Source organism: Heterodontus francisci, unplaced genomic scaffold, assembly GCF_036365525.1.
Source record: "Heterodontus francisci isolate sHetFra1 unplaced genomic scaffold, sHetFra1.hap1 HAP1_SCAFFOLD_526, whole genome shotgun sequence".
In the NCBI taxonomy this organism is placed as follows: domain Eukaryota; kingdom Metazoa; phylum Chordata; class Chondrichthyes; order Heterodontiformes; family Heterodontidae; genus Heterodontus; species Heterodontus francisci.
Genome location: NW_027141143.1, coordinates 79,309 through 87,378, shown reverse-complemented (window position 1 = coordinate 87,378; position 8,070 = coordinate 79,309). Strand labels below are relative to the sequence as shown.

Genomic DNA, 8,070 nt, shown 5'->3' with positions numbered 1-8,070 from the left:
AAAAGACTCTCACTATCCACCCTATCTAACCCTCTGATTATCTTATATGTCTCTATTAAGTCACCTCTCCTCCTCCTTCTCTCCAACGAAAACAACCTCAAGTAATGTAATGTAATATAATGCAATTCAAGGCTCAAAGACAATGATTCCCAGAATATGTGTCGTCTGAGGCAATTGTATAAAGCATTGTACCGATAATTAAATACAAAGGCGCATTCTTATTGTGCTGTGATGGCCGAGTGGTTAAGATTTTGGACTTGAAATCCAATGGGGGTTTCCCCGCGCAGGTTCAAACCTTGCTCACAGCGAAGTTGGTGTCATTTTCCTCGAGTTGGCTGCTCTATTTGCTGATTGGAAATGTTCAAATGTGTTAACAAAGAAAATTACAGCACAGAAACAGGCCCTTCGGCCCTCCAAGCCTACGCCGATCCAAATCCTCTATCTAAACCTGTCACCTATTTTCTAAGGGTCTGTATCTCTTTACTTCCTGCCCATTCATGTATCTGTCTCGATACATCTGAAAAGACGCTATCGTGCCCGCGTCTACCACCTCCGCTGGCAATGTGTTCCATGCACCCACCACCCTCTGCGTAAAGAAATTTCCACGCATATGCCCCCTAAACCTTTCCCCTTTCACTTTGAACTCGTGTCCCCTTGTAATTGAATCCCCCACACTGGGAAAAAGCTACTTGCTATCCACTCTGTCTATACCTCTCATGATTTTGTACACTTCAAACAGATATTGTGAAGCTGAACAAAAGGTAAGAAATAAACACAAAAATCAGCCTGTTTTTACAACATTTGCCACTACCAAATGCATCTTCCCCTCCCTTCCCCTGTCAGCATTCCAAAGGGATCATGCCCTCCACGACACCCTGCTCCACTTCTCCATTACCCCTACCACCTGGTCCTCATCCCATGGGACCTTCCCCTGCAATCGCAGGAGGTGTAATACCTGCCCATTTACCTCCTCTCTCCTCACTATCCCAGGCCTGAAACACTCCTTTCAGGTGAAGCAGTGATTTACTTTTACATCTTTCAATGTAGTATACTGTATTCGCTGCTCGCAATGTGGTCTCCTCTACACTGGGGAGACCAAACGCTGACTGGGTGACTGGTTTGCTGAACACCTCCCCTCAGTCCGCAAGCAGGACCCTGAGCTTCCAGTTGCTTACCATTTCAACACACACCCCCTGCTCTCATGCTCACATCTCTGTCCTGGGATTGCTGCAATGTTCCAATGAACATGATCTCATTTACCAGTTAGGCACACCACAGCCTGCCAGACTGAACATTGAGTTCAATCATTTCAGAGCATCCGTGGCCCCCCATTTTACTTTTAGTTTCAGTTCTTTTTTCTTTTTTACAACTTTTTTTTCAATGTTTATTTCATTTCATCTTAGTTTGTTCAGTTTGCTTACCCACTGATTTTTTTTTCATGTTTGTACTTGCTGCTGTTCAACCTTCAGTCCGTTAACATCCTATTTGTTCTAATGCTTTGTCTTTCAACACACCATTAACATATTGTTTGCCTTTGCGCCATGATCTTTTGGTCAGCTTTGTGGCCTTGTCCAATCTACACCTTCTCCTTTATTATCTCTTGCCCCATCCCCGCCTCACTTGCTTATAATCTTTGACATTTCTAATATTTGCTAGTTCCGAAGAAGGGTCACTGAGCCGAAATGTTAACTATGCTTCTCTTTCCACTGATGCTGCCAGACCTGCTGAGTGGTTCCAGCATTTCTTGTTTTTATTTCAGATTTCCAGCATCTGCAGTATTTTGCTTTTACAAAAATCAGCCTGCTGGAAGTGAAGCAAAGGGAAAAGCAATTGGCGAGTTTCACTGGTGGTCGAATGGTTGGAGTTCAATGCACTTAATGCAACGACCTGGGTTCGATTCCTGGTCAAGAAATTGTCAGTTCTTGCTGCCCTGACAACTCACAAACATGATTTCCATTTAAATTGTTTTTTAAAAGCATAAATGGTCAGCACCTCTGGCCTTACTTGTGGAGAGAGTGGGAAACACAATTAAAGGTTCAGATCAGTGATTATGCACCAGAACTGAAGAATTCAGAGATGTGACAGGTCGATGACAGAGCTCGGAAAGTTCAAGGGAACATGTGAAGGGCTGTGATAAATTACAACACAGAGTGATGTACTGATGAAAAGGAGGGTGGGGCAAGGAAAATATGGGTGGCAGGCAATGGGGCAGCTTTTTCTGCTTGCTGTTCAAACTGCACAAATATCATTCCTGATCAACCAATCACAACTGCTCTGTCAGAGAATCACACTGGACTGAATGACCTCCTTCTGTGCTGTACCTTTCTGTAATTGTATGTTTACAAACACCACTGCTGCTGCCTTCAAAGTTATTCTACCATCTTACAACACATTGTAGCAAAATACACTTTCCTAATTTGTGTCCGTGACTTTTGACATTCTGACACTAAAGAAATTCAATGAGAAGTTTTCTTGTCATTTCTATCACCAGCTTTGGAAGCAGACCTGCTGAATGACATTTTAAATGGTGCCAACCCTTCACTGCAGCTCAGCTCATCAAAACATTCACTGTTATCATCGGCCTGTTAGGCATCTTCCTGAGTTACATCTGCTGAACAACATTAGCTTCTCGCAGCTCCGCCTTATTCACATTGAAAGCCAGTGAGAAATTATGCACAGTTTGAAATCTAAGCAATGGGTAAAAGATTGGAAGGAGAGTGTGACTGGGGATAATTGCTAATGGGAACAACTCTTGCACATTCCAGTATTCAGTATCTGGAAGAAGCAGGAAGATGAGATCACAGTGCGTGTTTATCCTGTTATCTGCAAAATCCATCGCTTCTCAATGTCCTCCATCTTTAATTCCCACTCCCTGCTTTCCAGGTAAAGCTGGGTTTCCTGAATCTGGTATGTTGACATGAAGTAACTAATTCACCTGGGAGCTGGAGGAGCAGAAGGATCAGGAGGAAAAGCAGTGAAAGAGGAAGAAGGAGATCCCACATGAAACTGGCAGAATTTGATGTGTGTCAGTTGTTTCTATTGATGTATGACGGCAGTGTGTTGCTTTGCACATTTCACAGGAGCTGCATTGATTAGGTTGGTGCATCTTGGAAATTGAAACTTGTACATCTTCAGCTTTATGCTCTTGTTAACACATTCTGTGCTGTCATTGCCGGAACAAGTCTTTTGTGTCCTCGCTAAACATTCGATTGTTTTAATGAGAAACCAATCTGTGGTGGAAGTGGGCTGAAGTGAAGAAATAGCAAAAGCAGCGTGGAGCAGCTAGCTTGCAGTGAAGTCTGGCAGATTCCCAGGTGCTCCAGTGATGAGACTTCGGTGCTTTTTCCACTGCAGACCAGATTACATTCCCGGTCAGGTGGGATTCTGACCTCTGAAGGAGCCTACATTGTTGAGTCCCATCTTTTTTTTAGTAGGAGAATATTTGTTCTGAACTCTCTTAGCTTCTCCTTGAATGCCTCCCACTGCTCTGACACTGACTTACCTGCAAATAGCTGTTTCCAGTCCTCTTTTAACAAATCAAATCTCCGATGAGTAAAAGTGACCTTCTCACATTTAAAATTTTAACTCTTGGTCGATCTGTATCCTTTTCTAACTACGCTAAATCGAGCTGAATTATGATCACTGCCACTAAAATGCTCTCCCACTGACACCCCTTCCACCTACACAGGGTTTTCCTTAACACTACGTCCAGAACTGCCCCTTCTCTTGCTGGGTTTGCTCAGCATTGGCTAAAAATTCTCCTGAATGCACTGTAAGAATTTTGCTCCATCTATACTTTATGGACTTCAGAATCTTCAGAATTATACATAAATATTGAATCTTAATTTCCACATTGATAAACATTGGATTGAATTTGATGTAGCTATAAAGCAGTGTCATTGAGCAACACGAAAGGAAATCGGTATTAAATTAAGTTAAAACTACAATTATCTATCACTGTTTAGTGTGAGGGCACTTCATGATGCAATGATCTCTGCTCAAGACAAATTATTAACGAGAACATCCCCTCTTGCATTATTTAACTCTGCTAATATTCCCTGTTGTATTTTCAGATAAAGCTGCACCATGAAACATTTTGATGTCTTGAAAATGTGCAACCTCCCCATATAGCAACTGAACCACTGAACTAATAAGAAAACAAAAACTACAACCCACACTTGTACACTTGTACATTCCATACCGAAGCATCAGGACAAGTATCGGACTGTTACCAGACCTGGGTTCATCCAGCAGCCCCAGAGGAAGGATTTTTATTCCAGACAGTCACTGAGGAGAGAGGAACAAAGAGAGAAAAGGAGAAAGAGAATGACAGAGAGATCAATAGAGTCTGGAGTAGATGCTGAAAGGAACAGATTCACTCCACAATTCCATATTTTACTTCATTGAGGTTGACAGACAGAAAGCAAGAAAAGACACAAAGATGTACATTTAAACAGCGCCTTTCACGTTATCAGGATCTCACAAAGCACTTTACAGTCAATAAAGTACTTTTGAAGTGTGGTTTCTTCTGTAATCTCATGACAGAGAGAGACAGAGAGTTCGACAAAAATACTGATTCAGCAGATGCCAAAATATGATCTTAAGAATTACATCTCAATATGGAAACTTTATTTCCAGGTCTGTAAAAATCTTATTGTTTGTTTGATTCCGGTTCAGTAAATGTAAACCTGAAGCAGAGTGTATAAATTCGCCTCTCATCCCTGATGAAATAGGGACAAAGCTTCCCAAATTCTATCAGGTCACCTTCCAGCCTTCTCTATTCTCGAGGTTTTCCTGTTTGTTTTAACCTCTCCGTTCTGGTAAAAGTTGTGAGTGAATGTTTATTTTCCTGTTCACTGTGAGACCTGGCAGCAGTGGAAACAATTCCAAATCTCCTGTTTGAAATTCATCTTTTTTTGTTTATTAATTCATTATCTCGATGTGTTTATTATCGTAACCACTTGACTATGATTTCTCGTTCTCTATCTGTTTAAATGTTGCTCAGTAAAAATTTCAATCATCCTCTGCTTTGTCACACACGGGCATTGAATTGCTGAAGAGTCTCCGCTCTGGAAAATGCAGAAAGAGACAATCTCGTCTTGTATTATTTTTACCCTGCTATTTTCCTCTGTAACATGTTAAAATAACTCTATACAACTAAAATAAATCAAGATTATGAAGGTAAAAATCCAGTCACCTCCTCGGGGATTTGAACCACATTGACACACATAGAATGAAACACACAAATTTGTGCACCGAGAGTGAGGGAGGCCAAAAGAGAGACAGACAGCCAGAAAGAAAGTGTCTCCAATTTGGCAAATTTTTGTTCCATTTCTAAACGTAAATTTTGAAATGCAAATGAGAAAATCCTGGAGGGATTGAAAGGTGCAGGATTTTATTACCTGTAATTGATGATTGGTTCTGCAGGGACCTCGTTAAACTTTGAAATAATCGGAAAGGTGGACAGCAGGACACGAGCACTCACACAGAATTCACAACAGATTGTTAAGTTTATCATCTCAACCACTCGGCAACAACTACATGCAATGAAGCATTATGCCTGGTAAATGGAGTTCGGTCAGAAAAGCAACAGCAAAGGTAAAAATAAACTCGCCCAACTTGGGTTGAAGTTTAGTAGAAAAGTAACAAGACTGTGGTTGCTGAAAATCTGAAATAAAAGCAGAAAGTGATGGAAATACTCAGCAGGTTCGCCAGCATCTGTGGAGTGAGAAACAGAGTTTATGTTTCAGGTCAGTGATCTTTCAGCAGATCTCGATGTCACCTCTTCTTCTGCCAAAATTTTTCAATCTGTACTCTCTGGATCTTCAATCCTTCAGCCAATAGAAACAGTTCCTCTTTAATTCTTGGATCTAAACCCATCATTTAAGCATTCGATCAATTCTCCTCTCTCCTTCTCTGCTCGAAGATGAACAACCCCAGCTTCTCCAGTCTACCCACATATCTGGAATCTCACATTCCTGAATTATATTTTCCTGAAGATTGAAAACGTCAAAAGCAAAAACATTTGATGTTTTCAACACGGCTGCTGAAATAGCCAGAATGTCATGAGCTTCGAATCATTTATAGATCATTTAAAGATGACTTCGAAAAAAATCACCTCGTGCTAATTTAAAATAACAGTTTAACATTCTGGTTTTGCTCCCCAGGTTGATTGCAGTGCAATGTTTCCATAAAGTTAGAGTTATCATCATTCTTGTATTTGTGAACAGTCCACAGTTCAAAACCACGTTGAAACCTTATCAAAACGTATTCCATGAAATACCAGGAAACCTTGAGTGATAGACATTCGTCAATTCATGTTATCAAATTGCAATATGTCACAGATTGTTACATTTGCTTTTCCTCTGTACAGTTCTGTACACTCAAGCTGTTCACAGCGTCTTTCACTCAATTTCCTTTCTACCCCTGTCAGTGCAGAAAGTCGCCCTCAACGTTGAACATTACAGCTGATTTCTGTTCAAATTTGTGAGCCATTATTAAATGATCATTCCGTGCTACCTCGGTTAATAACAGCAGGTCAAAGCTTTATGTCGCACATGGAAACAGTTACATCAATTATTCACCCATTCCCAATGCCACAGTCAGTGAGACCGGGACAAGCAGCAATATTCTAAACCCACACTCTCCAATCACCCACTGTCAACAGAAAACAACAATTCAATCAGATGGTTACTGTACATGTGTGGGACACGGGACACTACAGCCCGGGCCAAACCTCCTCATATTCTGAGCACAATGAATGAGTCACAAGCAATAGTAACAACTTTCAATATCGTTCCCATGTAAAATGTGTTCATGGTATTTAAAAGCTGACTGTTCTGAAAGTGAGCACCATGGGTTTGGTGTTTCTCGTGTTTGTCTGTTCGGTTTGCAATTCAATTTGTGGTGGATATTGAAGAGAATCTCATATCAAAATGAGGACACAGCGTAGGTAAACAATAAATCCCAGAACAATTCCTCAGTAAAATGGATTGCAATCTTTGGAAGGAGGTGCAGCTAAAAAGTGGAAGATGGGAATGATGTTATTGATGATTGAGTGGAATGTATTGCATCCTTGGGCTTTTGTTGATCAATTTCCTTTTACATCTTGGAACACAAAAAAAGCTGAGGCACCAGGAGGAAACCAACAGTTATCTCACTTTCTGAGAGATATGGCAACGCTACCGTTGGTTGCCCAGATACCTCAGTCAATAGAGCATGAGATTCTTAATTTCATGGTCATGGGTTGGAGCTCCATGTTCACTGTGATTGTTTTAAACTTTGTTGCTGCTTTCATGGGCGAATCCCAGCTCTCCATTCCTCCACCACTGGCACCTGCACTCAAACTGTATCTTTCTCCAGCACACTGTTGTGAAATTCACAATTCCTGATTTACAAGTGTCCTCCGAATCACTGGACATGTGAGAGACAAGTTTGTAGATGCAGCCTAATGTACAGTAAATGATAATACTTTGAAAGTGGGAAGTTCCAGTGCAGCTTTTGTACAAAACAAAAAACGTCTCTGTCACAGAATGAGAATGGTCACTTCCTGGGGAACAAATAGCATTGGATCCACGTCGAATAGGATTCCAATGACAATGATCGGATTCATTAGATTCAGGGAGAAAAACTCGGAAACTCATCCTGAACGTCATTTACATGCAGATCAGCTGAGGAATGATTGGATAAGGCTGGGTTTGTATTCCTTGGAACAGAGAAAGTTAAGGGGAGATGTAATGGAGGTGTATAAAATTATGAGGGACCTGTTTCTCATAAGACAGGCCAGAATGAGGTTTTCATTGCTGACGCCACATTTAGCACTGTCAGTAGAAGAAAAACAATCAAGACAGAAAGAGAGCCATGATAGGGGTAGAGTGGGAGAAAGAATTCTGAAGTTGAACCAGAAGGTGAGAGTGAAGATTCATCATCACAAGTGGTTGACGTGGCGACCAGGAAGAGTGGTGGAAGATGTGGTCCTCGTACATATTTAGTCAAGATGTTTTGTAGTGGAAAAGTTAGGTTTGGACATATCGTTCATTTTTTACCTTCAGAGGTTCGCAAAAAAAAGAA

The 8,070-nt window shown here is 41.0% G+C and overlaps 1 non-coding gene across 1 annotated transcript; it reads left to right on the top strand.

Moving 5' to 3' along the window:
* Window positions 1–225: 225 nt before the first annotated feature.
* Window positions 226–308, top strand: trnas-uga (transfer RNA serine (anticodon UGA)). Its single transcript has one exon. It is a non-coding gene; the product is annotated as a tRNA-Ser (tRNA).
* The last annotated feature ends 7,762 nt before the right edge of the window (window positions 309–8,070 follow it).